Source organism: Rhinoderma darwinii, chromosome 5, assembly GCF_050947455.1.
Source record: "Rhinoderma darwinii isolate aRhiDar2 chromosome 5, aRhiDar2.hap1, whole genome shotgun sequence".
NCBI classification, from domain to species: Eukaryota; Metazoa; Chordata; class Amphibia; order Anura; family Rhinodermatidae; genus Rhinoderma; species Rhinoderma darwinii.
Genome location: NC_134691.1, coordinates 230,847,541 through 230,863,751, shown reverse-complemented (window position 1 = coordinate 230,863,751; position 16,211 = coordinate 230,847,541). Strand labels below are relative to the sequence as shown.

The 16,211-nt window shown below is 45.1% G+C and overlaps 2 non-coding genes and 3 pseudogenes across 2 annotated transcripts; all 5 read right to left on the bottom strand.

Annotated features, from left to right (window-relative positions):
- Positions 1 to 2,084: 2,084 nt before the first annotated feature.
- LOC142653682 (U2 spliceosomal RNA) lies at positions 2,085 to 2,275 on the bottom strand. The gene has a single exon (XR_012848604.1). It is a non-coding gene; the product is annotated as a U2 spliceosomal RNA (small nuclear RNA).
- Positions 2,276 to 3,513: 1,238 nt separating this feature from the next.
- LOC142653709 (U2 spliceosomal RNA) lies at positions 3,514 to 3,706 on the bottom strand. The gene has a single exon (XR_012848629.1). It is a non-coding gene; the product is annotated as a U2 spliceosomal RNA (small nuclear RNA).
- Positions 3,707 to 4,948: 1,242 nt separating this feature from the next.
- On the bottom strand, positions 4,949 to 5,118 carry LOC142653715 (U2 spliceosomal RNA; annotated as a pseudogene).
- Positions 5,119 to 6,356: 1,238 nt separating this feature from the next.
- LOC142654306 (U2 spliceosomal RNA) lies at positions 6,357 to 6,557 on the bottom strand (annotated as a pseudogene).
- A 6,528-nt stretch (positions 6,558 to 13,085) lies between these two features.
- On the bottom strand, positions 13,086 to 13,260 carry LOC142653929 (U2 spliceosomal RNA; annotated as a pseudogene).
- Positions 13,261 to 16,211: the final 2,951 nt, after the last annotated feature.

Here is a 16,211-nt window from a genome sequence, read left to right as displayed (position 1 = left end):
GTATGTCCATACGACTGGCAGTTCCAGCAGAACCGGGGCATCTGGGGGTAAAAGAGATAACCCCGGTTCCTCCCAATGGCAAAGTTGGCTGGCGGATGTACAAAGCCTCGTATGCCACTTGGGTCTTGGAAGAACTTCACGAAGTACTTCCGTTTGCCATTCCAGAAGCCCTCTGCATTTTTTACTTCATGGCTGAAGTGTATCTCTTTACAATATCGCCCTAGGAAAATCTCGATGTCCCTGGCAGGGACAAACGGGCTATGCATCACCACGACGAGTGGAATGGATTCCTCGCCGTAGAGGAACGAGAAATTGAGCCCGTCCAGGCGCTCATCTGTCTGGTCCGCACCAGACAGGGCTGCACAGATGGTGTCGCAGCAGGCCGCGGTACAAAAGGAGATGGTATATCGTCCGCGGCCTTCCTGGTCATTAAGACACAGGATATTCTCCCGTCTGAGGCCGAAGAAGCCAAGCAAGATTTCCCCTACTATGAACTTCAGGTTCCTCCGCTGGCGATGTTTCTCCTCGACCTCAATCCGGATAGATTGTCGCAACTGGGTCTCCCCAGTCACGAATCCGTATGTGAACGGCATCACAGCTTGTCCCAACACAGCTTGTCGCAACAAGGAATCGCCCTTCTAGGCCGTCCGGCGCAAGCCGTCCGCCTAGTGATCCCTTCTCGTTGCCTGAGGACTAGTCCGACTACCCAATAGCTGCAGGGGGGTGAAGTCAAGGCGATAAACCTGTGACGATCCCCCCAGGCCAAGTAGCCGGGTACCCCAGGCACCTTCTGACAAAACCTCCTGTATAAATACACTTGGTCTTAGCCAAAAGGCCGAGAAGCGATAACCCGAACGGGCCGCGCGTTGCCCGAGCCTGCCCGATACTGCTGTTCAGCCCTTGCAGCGATTCAGCCTACTTCTAGGCAATTCCATGGGGCCCTGCAGGCTCACACACTCACAGCTACACGGGAGGTGAATAAAGGCCGGAGAGGAAGCCAGACAGGATTTGCTTCTTTTGCTTGCACCACAATGCAGTGCTGAAAGAGGAGGAATCTACATAAAAACGCCTTCCTGGCAACGCCCAAATGCCCTGCTGCCATGCAGATAAACACTGGCAGCGGCAGCCAGTGCATGCCCACAGCCACCCCTTGTTCCTTCACACCTTGTATCAGCTGTAATCCAGTCCAGTCCGGTGCTGCCTGCTGAGCAGCACTGACCAACACTGCCTGGGCCCAGGCTTTTATCTCTGAGGCCCCATTATGATGTCAGAAAGCTGGCTCTGGCTCCTCAGGGCTCCACTATGACACGTGCAAAGTTCCGTCTGAACTTTATATAAGACGGTGCGGCTCAGTCAGTCACTCAGTGTTGCCTGAGAGGGCAATACTGCAACAGCCGGCCGCCAGGCTGTCTTTTTTTGCACAGCTAGTTGCCTCCAGGAGGCCACAAGAGGGAGACAAGGGACTGCAAAATGGAAAATAAGCATCCACCAACTTTACAGACAACTTCTCCTTGCTCCTACAACCTCCATCCTTGCACAGTTTGTTATTCTTCTAGGTAACATAGTAACAAATCCAAATTGCTGCTCTCTTTGTAGGCAAGCAAGGCTTTGTTGCAACTGCAATTCTTACTCCTTCTTGAAATGTAGGGACGACAGTACGTTCCATCACATCCATCTAGTGTACACAGGTAGGTCCATTGTGGCGGGCGGGCGGGCGGGCGGCTTTAATGGCTGTTTGCTGTTCCCCTACTCCACTCCACTATTTGACTGTGGTGCTGCATCAATCAGTGGCTGGCTCAGGTGCAGCTCTTTAACTTACCTAAAAGGGAGGGCGGAGAGAAGACAAGGAAGGTGAATGAGCTGTTCCAATGTGAAATGCCGGAAACACAGACACACAGACGACACAAAACAAGAGGTGGCAATGTATTCATTAATTGCATTTAATCAATTAGCTCATTATCACTCATGCATTGTCCAACAGGTGTTGAAATAATGGGATTAAAAGGGGAGATCCCTTCAGAAAGACAGAAACAATGGCAAACACAAAAACACTTTTGGAATCTGATTTTAGTCAACACATAAGGAAAGGGTGCACCGGTCCTGGAAATACTGCAATATCAGGTCAATGCGGGGAGTGGACAGAGCAAGCTCTATTTCCATCTCCCTGTTCTAAAAATCCATTTAATATATGGTCCCCAGATAGGGGACGTATCAGATATTAAACTGATAAGAACAGATACTACACTTGATCTTAGCCAAAAGGCCGAGAAGCGATAACCCGAACGGGCCGCGCGTTGCCCGAGCCTGCCCGATACTGCTGTTCAGCCCTTGCAGCGATTCAGCCTACTTCTAGGCAATTCCATGGGGCCCTGCAGGCTCACACACTCACAGCTACACGGGAGGTGAATAAAGGCCGGAGAGGAAGCCAGACAGGATTTGCTTCTTTTGCTTGCACCACAATGCAGTGCTGAAAGAGGAGGAATCTACATAAAAACGCCTTCCTGGCAACGCCCAAATGCCCTGCTGCCATGCAGATAAACACTGGCAGCGGCAGCCAGTGCATGCCCACAGCCACCCCTTGTTCCTTCACACCTTGTATCAGCTGTAATCCAGTCCAGTCCAGTGCTGCCTGCTGAGCAGCACTGACCAACACTGCCTGGGCCCAGGCTTTTATCTCTGAGGCCCCATTATGATGTCAGAAAGCTGGCTCTGGCTCCTCAGGGCTCCACTATGACACGTGCAAAGTTCCGTCTGAACTTTATATAAGACGGTGAGGCTCAGTCAGTCACTCAGTGTTGCCTGAGAGGGCAACACTGCAACAGCCGGCCGCCAGGCTGTCTTTTTTTGCACAGCTAGTTGCCTCCAGGAGGCCACAAGAGGGAGACAAGGGACTGCAAAATGGAAAATAAGCATCCACCAACTTTACAGACAACTTCTCCTTGCTCCTACAACCTCCATCCTTGCACAGTTTGTTATTCTTCTAGGTAACATAGTAACAAATCCAAATTGCTGCTCTCTTTGTAGGCAAGCAAGGCTTTGTTGCAACTGCAATTCTTACTCCTTCTTGAAATGTAGGGACGACAGTACATTCCATCACATCCATCTAGTGTACACAGGTAGGTCCATTGTGGCGGGCGGGCGGGCGGGCGGCTTTAATGGCTGTTTGCTGTTCCCCTACTCCACTCCACTATTTGACTGTGGTGCTGCATCAATCAGTGGCTGGCTCAGGTGCAGCTCTTTAACTTACCTAAAAGGGAGGGCGGAGAGAAGACAAGGAAGGTGAATGAGCTGTTCCAATGTGAAATGCCGGAAACACAGACACACAGACGACACAAAACAAGAGGTGGCAATGTATTCATTAATTGCATTTAATCAATTAGCTCATTATCACTCATGCATTGTCCAACAGGTGTTGAAATAATGGGATTAAAAGGGGAGATCCCTTCAGAAAGACAGAAACAATGGCAAACACAAAAAACACTTTTGGAATCTGATTTTAGTCAACACATAAGGAAAGGGTGCACCGGTCCTGGAAATACTGCAATACACCAGTTCAATGCGTGGAGTGGACAGAGCAAGCTCTATTTCCATCTCCCTGTTCTAAAAATCCATTTAATATATGGTCCTCAGATAGGGGACGTATCAGATATTAAACTGATAAGAACAGATACTACACTTGATCTTAGCCAAAAGGCCGAGAAGCGATAACCCGAACGGGCCGCGCGTTGCCCGAGCCTGCCCGATACTGCTGTTCAGCCCTTGCAGCGATTCAGCCTACTTCTAGGCAATTCCATGGGGCCCTGCAGGCTCACACAATCACAGCTACACGGGAGGTGAATAAAGGCCGGAGAGGAAGCCAGACAGGATTTGCTTCTTTTGCTTGCACCACAATGCAGTGCTGAAAGAGGAGGAATCTACATAAAAACGCCTTCCTGGCAACGCCCAAATGCCCTGCTGCCATGCAGATAAACACTGGAAGCGGCAGCCAGTGCATGCCCACAGCCACCCCTTGTTCCTTCACACCTTGTATCAGCTGTAATCCAGTCCAGTCCAGTGCTGCCTGCTGAGCAGCACTGACCAACACTGCCTGGGCCCAGGCTTTTATCTCTGAGGCCCCATTATGATGTCAGAAAGCTGGCTCTGGCTCCTCAGGGCTCCACTATGACACGTGCAAAGTTCCGTCTGAACTTTATATAAGACGGTGCGGCTCAGTCAGTCACTCAGTGTTGCCTGAGAGGGCAAAACTGCAACAGCCGGCCGCCAGGCTGTCTTTTTTTGCACAGCTAGTTGCCTCCAGGAGGCCACAAGAGGGAGACAAGGGACTGCAAAATGGAAAATAAGCATCCACCAACTTTACAGACAACTTCTCCTTGCTCCTACAACCTCCATCCTTGCACAGTTTGTTATTCTTCTAGGTAACATAGTAACAAATCCAAATTGCTGCTCTCTTTGTAGGCAAGCAAGGCTTTGTTGCAACTGCAATTCTTACTCCTTCTTGAAATGTAGGGACGACAGTACATTCCATCACATCCATCTAGTGTACACAGGTAGGTCCATTGTGGCGGGCGGGCGGGCGGGCGGGCGGCTTTAATGGCTGTTTGCTGTTCCCCTACTCCACTCCACTATTTGACTGTGGTGTTGCATCAATCAGTGGCTGGCTCAGGTGCAGCTCTTTAACTTACCTAAAAGGGAGGGCGGAGAGAAGACAAGGAAGGTGAATGAGCTGTTCCAATGTGAAATGCCGGAAACACAGACACACAGACGACACAAAACAAGAGGTGGCAATGTATTCATTAATTGCATTTAATCAATTAGCTCATTATCACTCATGCATTGTCCAACAGCTGTTGAAATAATGGGATTAAAAGGGGAGATCCCTTCAGAAAGACAGAAACAATGGCAAACACAAAAAACACTTTTGGAATCTGATTTTAGTCAACACATAAGGAAAGGGTGCACCGGTCCTGGAAATACTGCAATACCAGGTCAATGCGTGGAGTGGACAGAGCAAGCTCTATTTCCATCTCCCTGTTCTAAAAATCCATTTAATATATGGTCCCCAGATAGGGGACGTATCAGATACTACACTTGATCTTAGCCAAAAGGCCGAGAAGCAATAACCCGAACGGGCCGCGTGTTGCCCGAGCCTGCCCGATACTGCTGTTCAGCCCTTGCAGCGATTCGGCCTACTTCTAGGCAATTCCATGGGGCCCTGCAGGCTCACACACTCACAGCTACACGGGAGGTGAATAAAGGCCGGAGAGGAAGCCAGACAGGATTTGCTTCTTTTGCTTGCACCACAATGCAGTGCTGAAAGAGGAGGAATCTACATAAAAACGCCTTCCTGGCAACGCCCAAATGCCCTGCTGCCATGCAGATAAACACTGGCAGCGGCAGCCAGTGCATGCCCACAGCCACCCCTTGTTCCTTCACACCTTGTATCAGCTGTAATCCAGTCCAGTCCAGTGCTGCCTGCTGAGCAGCACTGACCAACACTGCCTGGGCCCAGGCTTTTATCTCTGAGGCCCCATTATGATGTCAGAAAGCTGGCTCTGGCTCCTCAGGGCTCCACTATGACACGTGCAAAGTTCCGTCTGAACTTTATATAAGACGGTGCGGCTCAGTCAGTCACTCAGTGTTGCCTGAGAGGGCAACACTGCAACAGCCGGCCGCCAGGCTGTCTTTTTTTGCACAGCTAGTTGCCTCCAGGAGGCCACAAGAGGGAGACAAGGGACTGCAAAATGGAAAATAAGCATCCACCAACTTTACAGACAACTTCTCCTTGCTCCTACAACCTCCATCCTTGCACAGTTTGTTATTCTTCTAGGTAACATAGTAACAAATCCAAATTGCTGCTCTCTTTGTAGGCAAGCAAGGCTTTGTTGCAACTGCAATTCTTACTCCTTCTTGAAATGTAGGGACGACAGTACATTCCATCACATCCATCTAGTGTACACAGGTAGGTCCATTGTGGCGGGCGGGCGGGCGGGCGGCTTTAATGGCTGTTTGCTGTTCCCCTACTCCACTCCACTATTTGACTGTGGTGCTGCATCAATCAGTGGCTGGCTCAGGTGCAGCTCTTTAACTTACCTAAAAGGGAGGGCGGAGAGAAGACAAGGAAAATGAATGAGCTGTTCCAATGTGAAATGCCGGAAACACAGACACACAGACGACACAAAACAAGAGGTGGCAATGTATTCATTAATTGCATTTAATCAATTAGCTCATTATCACTCATGCATTGTCCAACAGGTGTTGAAATAATGGGATTAAAAGGGGAGATCCCTTCAGAAAGACAGAAACAATGGCAAACACAAAAAACACTTTTGGAATCTGATTTTAGTCAACACATAAGGAAAGGGTGCACCGGTCCTGGAAATACTGCAATACCAGGTCAATGCGTGGAGTGGACAGAGCAAGCTCTATTTCCTTCTCCCTGTTCTAAAAATCCATTTAATATATGGTCCCCAGATAGGGGACGTATCAGATATTAAACTGATAAGAACAGATTTTTTTTTTTCCAGTTGGCTACCCCCTCGCGGGGGTGTCAATGATTTATTACTTAAAATTCAAAAACATTTACAATAAATTACAGCTTTTTACAATGAATTACAGTAATAAAATCAATTTACATAAAAACACATAAAAGGGGACATGGTGGCAAATTCTTATATATTGGAGTTCCATTCTTTTACAAACCATTTATTTGAAAGGGTGGCATTTCTTTTTTTATCTAATAAATAATAAATGTACATCTCGCTAAAACAAAGACCTAAAACATCGTCAACAGATAAAACATCGTGCTTAAAAATCAGGATGTTCCTGGCCTTCCACAGAGCTTCTTTTACGCAGTTCATCGTCTTCCATGCAATAGTCTTTTGGTTCGCGGTTGGGCATCCAAAGAGTCCATATAAAATCATTTCGTAACTCAAGTCCTTTAGGTCTGCCATCTTCTTCATTAGAGGGAATATCTTTATCCAAATATGTTTTGTAAAATCACAAGTCCAAAAAATATGACGCACTGTCTCCTCAGCCTGGCAGCCTTCCCTCGGACAGACAGCAGACCTCGTGAATCCTCTCCTGAATTGGAATGCCCGGCATGGAAGACATTGATGAACGCAGCTCCAGGCCAGGTCCATCTGTGTATTAAAAAGATAAAACACATTAACCATTTTGAAGATAAAAGCACAGCGTTCATTATTAAAATTTTCAATATTAGTGACGACTTCATTTCCTCTTATGTCTTTTATAAGTTTCTTACTGTTTATCATGTCATTAAAATTTTTCCCTTTAAAATTAAACAAGGCCACTATTTTCTCTAAAATCACGTAATTTGCTGGTAGATTAAAAGCATAAGGTGAGGTTAAAACAATTTCAAACCACCCCATCCTTCGCATAAAAAACCCAGTATTAAAACGTAGAAAATAAGACCAATGATGTTGTTTAAAAAGAGAATTAAGACAGAAACAAAAGTACTTGATTAAAAGAAACCTATTAAAATCTGGAAAGTCTTTGCCACCCTTTGGTTTGATTTTCATTACCGTCTCACGTTTAAGTTTCTCCATTCTGGAACTCCAAAAGAAGGTAAAACAAGCTTTAGTAATTTTTCTTAATAAAACCGTGGGAGGAGGGAAAACCATGCTTAAGTATAAAAGCAAAGGTAAAATTATCATTTTAATTATTAAAATTTTTCCCTCCATGGTAAGCTTCCTCATGTTCCACATGCATATTTTTTGATTTACCTTCTGCGCCACCATGTCCCAACTGATAAAACCATTGTCGTACTCACTGAAGGAGACACCTAAAATTTTAATATTATCAGACACAGGAACCGGTATATCTCTAAGAGCCATGCTTCCTATGTTTAAAATATGACTCTTGCTGAAGTTTACTTTAAAACCGGAAGCACAGCAGTAAAACTCGATTTGCCTAAGGGTTCTCTGAAGCGACAGGGCGTCCCTACATAAAACCGCCACATCATCCATGTACCCCACTGCTTTGGCCTCTACGCCGCCTCCCCCGGGCAGGGGGACTCCACGGATACACTTATCGCGGCGAATTGCGCATAACAGAGGCTCCAATGCACATATAAAAAGCAGTGGGGACAAGGGACACCCCTGCTTCACCCCAGAGTTTAAAAATACGTCCTGTGTCTTAAAACCATTCACTAAAATTTTGCTGGTGCATTCTCTGTAAAAGGCTTTAATAGATAATAAAAATCCTTCAGGTATACCCATACGTTCTAAAACCTTAAAAAGATAAAAATGAGAGACACGGTCGAACGCCTTCTCAAAGTCTATAGATAAAATGGCTAATTTACCTTTTCTAGACCTCGTGTCCTCAATCACGTCTTTTATTAGGTTTAAATTATCCCAGATGCTGCGGCCTGGCACCCCACACACCTGGTCAGAGTGTATAATGTGGGGTATTATGGCTTTTAATCTATTTGCACATATTTTAGCCATAATTTTATAGTCGCTATTTAGAAGGGTTATTGGTCTCCAATTCTTTAAAACTGCGATGTCAACCGTCTTATACAGCAGGGAGACCTCACCCTTCCGCCAGGACTTAGGCAGCATCTTGGAATTAAAAACATCAGAAAAAAGGTTAAAAAGATCCTCTTTTAAAATGTCATAAAATTTTACATAAAACTCACTGGGTATACCGTCCGGTCCGGGAACTTTCCCTGTTTTAAAACTCTTAACAGTTTCTAAAACCTCCTGCTCCGTCAGCTCCTGTAATAAAAAATTCTGGGAGACAGGGTCTAAAACAGTAGTAATCTCCTTCAGTGAGTCACGCATAAAATTATGATCCACAGTCTTAACATTAAAAAGGTCAGTGTAAAACTCATGAACTTTACTTAAAAGACCCTGTACATCTGACACACCTTCTATATTTTTGATAATTGCCTTTTTGTTATTTATTTTCTTAAAAAAGTACCTGGAGCAGGTCTCGTTCTCCTCCACATGTTGTATTTTTGAACGGAATATAATCTCTTTACCTTTCTGCTCCAGGCACTGGGCTATCTCCTTTTTCAAATTGGTGATGTCATCTTTAACGTCTATGTCATGATCTTGCATTTTGTACAGGGTCTGCAGACGGGTATTGAGAATTTTAAAAAAAGCGTATTTCTCTTTGGCTTTCGCCACGCTTTTCTTAATAAAAAAATCTTTTATTTTCTTTTTCATTTTCTCCCACCATGCACTGATGGGAGTACGTGTGTCTCTTACCCGCCTGCTTTCTTGGTAAAATTCAATAAAATCTGCTAAAACCTGTGGATCGTCTAAAAGGGAAACATTCATCTTCCAGGACTTTTTACATACAATATTATTAAGATCATGCTTTACTTTAAAAGATAAAAGCCTGTGATCTGAAAACACATTGGTTAAAACTTCACAATTAAAAGGCAGTAAATTTTCAGAACAAAAGATAAAATCAATCCTGGAGCTACAGGTGGCGTTGCTCCAGGTAACGCCGGCTTCCTCTGGACTGCTCCTGTTACATTCTTTGTATATGTCTTTTAATTTAAAATCAGTCACGATATCCTTGAGCAGTCCAGAGGTCTTGTCATAGTTCCTACTCGTACTGTTGGTAAGCCGGCGTTCTCCTCTCAGGATACAATTAAAATCACCTGCGAGGATAAAAGGCTCAGATGTGTTGATAAAAAGCGGTAAAATCTCCAGCATCCTCGCTCTTTCGTTCTTTTCTGGTGATCCGTAAAAATTTAAAAACTGCCACTTTACACCATCAATAAAAGCTTTAACCATTAAAATACGTCCTGGTAAGATTTCTTGAATAAAATCAATTAAAACGTTTCCCTTAAAAAGAATGGCGACCCCTGCTGATCTGGACTCGTTGGATCCAGACCAGACGGATGGACCATACTTCCAATCCTTTTTGTAATTTTCATATCTCATTGTATGGGGAATGCCGCACTCCTGCAGGAAAAATACAGAGGCTGCCAGGCAAAATAAAAAATTGAAGAGAGCAACCCTTCTCACTTTTGACTTGGCGCCCCTCACGTTGAGGGAGATTCCCATGAGCTCAGACATCGTGGAGAGTTAAAGCAAAATTCTGATTTTAAAATAATAAATAATAGGCGTACTTAAAATCAGATTGCTCCTCCACCAGCAATACCCGAAACCTCACTTGAACTCATGGCCCCGCCCTCATCCGACTCAACTGAAAAGAGGGACGAGGCAGGAGAAGAACTACTGTCGCTGAGAGCTGAGCCAGCAACACTCACCTCGTACACGGGGAGCACAGACTCGCACAGCCTCACCTGGGTCTCTCTCGGTTGACCGACTGGGTCCATGTCTGGTGGGTCCCCCAAGGGCCCCGCCTCTCCCCCCTGGGCCCGTGAAGGCCGGTCTAGAGGGGGAGGTTGTGCGCATGGCGGGGTGTCCGATAATACGGAGGGAGCAGTGCCCGTCCTCCTCACCAGTGCAGGCGAGGAGGGGGTCCCAGGAGGAGCCACATCTTTCCGCACGGACGTATCCATCTGCTCCTCCCCTGTCTCCCTCCTACTGGCACGTTCTTGCTTCCCCTTTTTACGGGGACCCACCTGTACCCAGTCTTCTCCTTCCGAGTCGGTCTCTAGAGCAACCAGCCGTCTGGGATGCCACAGGTTCATCGATGGCCTGCTCCTTTTCTGCCTTCCTCTTGGCCTGCCGTTTTTCCTTGGCGCTGGGCTCATTTTTATCCCCTGAGGTCGCTGGCTGAGAGGCACCTGTTTTGGCTTCGGCTAGCCGTACTCTTGAAGCCCAGGTACCTCTCTGCTCTTTCGCCGCAACAGCTTGTTCTCCTCCTTGAGGACGGGACTGCTCTGCTGGTGGAGCACGTGGGGGCACCTCGGGTTGCTCATCTTCTTCGCCTCGGTACCTATGTGGACAAGCATAATAAAGATGACCAGTTTTTTGACAAAAATTGCATTTTTTCTCTTCTGTACATTCTCTCATTGTGTGTTGTTTACTTCCACAGTTCCTGCAGGTGACATCGCAGTTAAAACTGGTATGTCCATAGGTACCGCAGGCCCTGCAGAAGTTTGGCATTCCTGAGAAATAGAGGTCGCCATTCACATTCCCAAGTTTAAAACGAGCAGGTGGTAGCTTCGTTTCTTGGGTGGAGGGGTCCTTTATTAGCGTAACAATAAATTTCCATTTGACGGTCCACACACCGCACTCGTTCATAACTCTCCCCAGCAGCTTAACGTTCTTAAAGTATGCAGCAAGAAACGCCGCCACTTCCTGATCTTTCACGTATGGGGAATACATTTTAATCACTACGAGTTTGGTTACTTCAAAAGCGTGTTCAATTACCTGGACTCCCAAGGCCATGAGTTCACCTTGTTGCCTCTCAGCTTTTCCCATGGCATCACGGAGGATTCCTTCTCCCATGAAAGTCACGTCGTACACTCCACGCCTTGGGTAGTCCTGGATCGCCAAAATCTCGTTCTTGTGGACCGCCAACCGCTTTTCCAAAATATCGTGGACAAGGAACTTGAGACCACGAGGACCGCCTCCACCCTCTGCCAAGATAAATCTTGCAGTATTCCTCAACCGGGCGTATACCGGCACCGCATCAGGTCCGCCTGCCATTTGCGTGGCCAGGTCGGTACCGCACAGCTTGCGCTGCGCCCTTTGGCTTTAAGGAGACACACCAAAGGGCTGGGGGGGGGGATCGCAACTCGTTGCTCAGGACTAAGCCTCTCTCCCAAATAGCAGCACGGGGGTGAAGTCCAGGCGAACCTGGACGATCCCCCGAGGCCGAGAGAGAGGGTACCTGAGCACCTTCTGACCAAAAACCTCCTGTATAAATACACTTGGTCTTAGCGAAAAGGCCGAGAAGCGATAACCCGAACGGGCCGCGCGTTGCCCGAGCCTGCCCGATACTGCTGTTCAGCCCTTGCAGCGATTCAGCCTACTTCTAGGCAATTCCATGGGGCCCTGCAGGCTCACACACTCACAGCTACACGGGAGGTGAATAAAGGCCGGAGAGGAAGCCAGACAGGATTTGCTTCTTTTGCTTGCACCACAATGCAGTGCTGAAAGAGGAGGAATCTACATAAAAACGCCTTCCTGGCAACGCCCAAATGCCCTGCTGCCATGCAGATAAACACTGGCAGCGGCAGCCAGTGCATGCCCACAGCCACCCCTTGTTCCTTCACACCTTGTATCAGCTGTAATCCAGTCCAGTCCAGTGCTGCCTGCTGAGCAGCACTGACCAACACTGCCTGGGCCCAGGCTTTTATCTTTGAGGCCCCATTATGATGTCAGAAAGCTGTCTCTGGCTCCTCAGGGCTCCACTATGACACGTGCAAAGTTCCGTCTGAACTTTATATAAGACGGTGCGGCTCAGTCAGTCACTCAGTGTTGCCTGAGAGGGCAACACTGCAACAGCCGGCTGCCAGGCTGTCTTTTTTTGCACAGCTAGTTGCCTCCAGGAGGCCACAAGAGGGAGACAAGGGACTGCAAAATGGAAAATAAGCATCCACCAACTTTACAGACAACTTCTCCTTGCTCCTACAACCTCCATCCTTGCACAGTTTGTTATTCTTCTAGGTAACATAGTAACAAATCCAAATTGCTGCTCTCTTTGTAGGCAAGCAAGGCTTTGTTGCAACTGCAATTCTTACTCCTTCTTGAAATGTAGGGACGACAGTACATTCCATCACATCCATCTAGTGTACACAGGTAGGTCCATTGTGGCGGGCGGGCGGGCGGCTTTAATGGCTGTTTGCTGTTCCCCTACTCCACTCCACTATTTGACTGTGGTGCTGCATCAATCAGTGGCTGGCTCAGGTGCAGCTCTTTAACTTACCTAAAAGGGAGGGCGGAGAGAAGACAAGGAAGGTGAATGAGCTGTTCCAATGTGAAATGCCGGAAACACAGACACACAGACGACACAAAACAAGAGGTGGCAATGTATTCATTAATTGCATTTAATCAATTAGCTCATTATCACTCATGCATTGTCCAACAGGTGTTGAAATAATGGGATTAAAAGGGGAGATCCCTTCAGAAAGACAGAAACAATGGCAAACACAAAAAACACTTTTGGAATCTGATTTTAGTCAACACATAAGGAAAGGGTGCACCGGTCCTGGAAATACTGCAATACCAGGTCAATGCGTGGAGTGGACAGAGCAAGCTCTATTTCCATCTCCCTGTTCTAAAAATCCATTTAATATATGGTCCCCAGATAGGGGACGTATCAGATATTAAACTGATAAGAACAGATAAGGTTTCAACAAAATTTTATTGGCACATATATATATACAGAGAATACATTTTCATAGAATAAAATTCAGTAATAAAATGCTTGTTGTACATTTCATAAAATAATTTTTGGTGTAATACAATTCTGTAATAAATTATTTGTTTGTACATTTTTCTTTAATAAAATTCAGTAACAAAAGGTTTTTATAATTCATTTCATTAAAACCTTTTTGTAAAATTAAATTCAGTAATAAAATGTTTATTTTTAATACATTTCATTAAAATGATAAAAGCAATAAATTTTTAACGAGAAGAAGGTTTCTTTAAAAATGACAATGGCAGGATAAAACAAGCAGTAAAATCACAATTACAAATACATAAATTATTTACATGGTAATCGTGTTCCACAGAGACAGACACCACATGGATGCCGCCTCTTTTGCTCCTAGATTTTTTTTGTCTCTGAGGTAGTAGACATACAGCTCACTTAGCGCAATCTTGACACAGTCTGTAATGTCAATAAAATCACGTTTAAAAAGAAGAATGTTCCTAACCTTCCAGATGGCATTTTTAAAACAATTAATAATCATCCAGCAGATCATCTGCTGTCTGAATGATGGGCAGGTAAAAAGGCCATAAAAAACATATTCGTACTTAAAATCTTTAAGACCACAGATCCATTTTAGTAAAAGGCCTGCTTTTCTCCATACCTCCTGTGCATAGTGGCAGTTCCAGAACAAGTGCATTACTGTTTCGTCATTCCCGCACCTATCTCGTGGGCACTTGGCTCTCGCCACCAGTCCTCTCCTATGTTGGAATGCACGTGTAGGGAGGCACTGGTGGACGATTGCCCAGGCAAGGTCCTTATGCACATTTGCAAGATATTTTCCATACACATTTCGCCACACTTGCTTGGACCTTGCCTGCGAGAAATTGGACACTGCCACTGTCTCTTCTCCGTGTCTGCACGCCACTGACACCTTCCTCTGGTCCCCCAATATGTCAGGCTCCAATTCTTGGAGGCTCAGGAGCCTAACAGTCTTTTCTAGCACCACATAGTGTTTTGGGGGACACAGAAGCACAGGAGAATTTAAGGAGATACGAGCCCAACGTTTAAAAACCATGCCCGCTGCGTATTTTAAAAAGCAGCTAAAAATGCCATCGGATTTAAACATTTTAAAACAGAAGCAGAAATATTTGATATAAAAAAATGTAAAAAGGTTAGGAACATTTCTCCCGCCATTGTCTTTACCTTTATACATAAAATCACGTTTTAATTTTTCCATCTTGGAGCCCCACAGAAACATAAAACAAATGCGTGTTAGCTTTTTAATATATAAAATGGATGGAGGGAAAACCATGGCCACATAGAGCATTATTGGGATTAAAATCATTTTTATGATTAAAATTTTCCCCTCCATCGTGAGGCTCCTAAGATCCCACATTAAAACCTTCTTCTCTATTTTTGCTATCACTGAGTCCCAGTTAGAGGTCCCATTGTTCGCCTGATTAAAAACAATCCCTAAAATTTTAATCTGGTCCTTCTGCATTCTGACTCCTGGGGTCAGGGAGGAATCCCAGCCTCCTATATTAAAACAGTCACATTTATCAATGTTAAGTTTAAAACCAGAAGCCTCGCAGAAAAAGGTGGTGTTCCTCAGCGCCCTCCTCATGGATGATGAATCGGGGCACAGAATTGTCACATCATCCATGTAGCTTAATACCTTTACTTGGTTGCCCCTCCCACCAGGTATTGGGGCGCCTCTAATAACTTTATCGTTCCTGAGCATGGCTAAAAGGGGCTCCATTGCGCAAATAAATAGTAGGGGAGACAATGGGCACCCTTGCTTGACTCCAGATAAAAGAGGAACACCACTAGTTAAAAATCCATTTATAGAAATCTCACTAAAACAGGACCGATATAAAAGCATCACACGACTTATAATAAAATCAGGCACCGCCATTTTTTTAAGAACCATAAAAAGGAACTCATGGGACACTCTATCAAAGGCCTTTTCAAAGTCAAGGGATAAAATAGCAAGGTTTTGGCCTCGATCTTTAAAATACCAAATAACATCTCTTAAAATATTAAGGGACTCAGTGATAGATCTACCAGGTACCCCACAGACCTGATTTGGGTGGATTAATTTACTGATAAAAGGTTTAAAACGGACCGCTATCAGTTTGGCTAAAATTTTATAATCTACATTTAAAAGCGTAATCGGGCGCCAATTTTTGAGCTGGTCCTTTCCACCCTTCTTTTTAAAAATTAGGGACACAATCCCCCTTCTCCAAGAAGGGGGCAGCTCTTTTACAATAAAAGCCTCTTTATATAGTAAAATCATATCCTCTTTTAAAACATCCCAAAAAGTTAGATAAAATTCAATAGGCAACCCATCCTCCCCAGGGGCCTTTCCCGCTGAAAAACTTTTAAAAACAAATAAAAGTTCCTCTAAATTAAGATCCCGGGATAAAACCTCCTGGTCCAAAGTATCTAACTTAAAATCAAGGGAGTTAAGAGCATGATTTAAAAAGGATTCATCAATAGCTTTTTTGCTAAAAAGGAGTTGGTAAAAATTAAAAGCTGCATTTAACATTCCTCCCACGGAAGTCTCCCCTTCTAGGTTTAAAATAGCGTCTCTTTTGTCATTTACCTTTTTAAAAAAGAATCGGGAGCACTTCTCGTCTTCTTCTAGATGCTTCACGTGGGAGTTAAAAATTATTTGTTTACCTTTATCATCAAGACATTTTTTTATTTCAGCTTTTAAGTTTAAAATATCAGAATCCACATCAAACCCAACATCCTTCAATTTAAAAAGCACATGTAGACGCTTATTAAGAACATAAAACCACTGTTTCTTTTCTCTAGCTTTCTTCCTACCTGCTCGGATAAAAAATAATTTAATTTTTGGTTTAATGCCCTCCCACCAGTGCAGCATGGTCTCGTGGGGTTTTCTCTGTAATTGCCAGCACTGGTAGGTCCGCACAAACTCA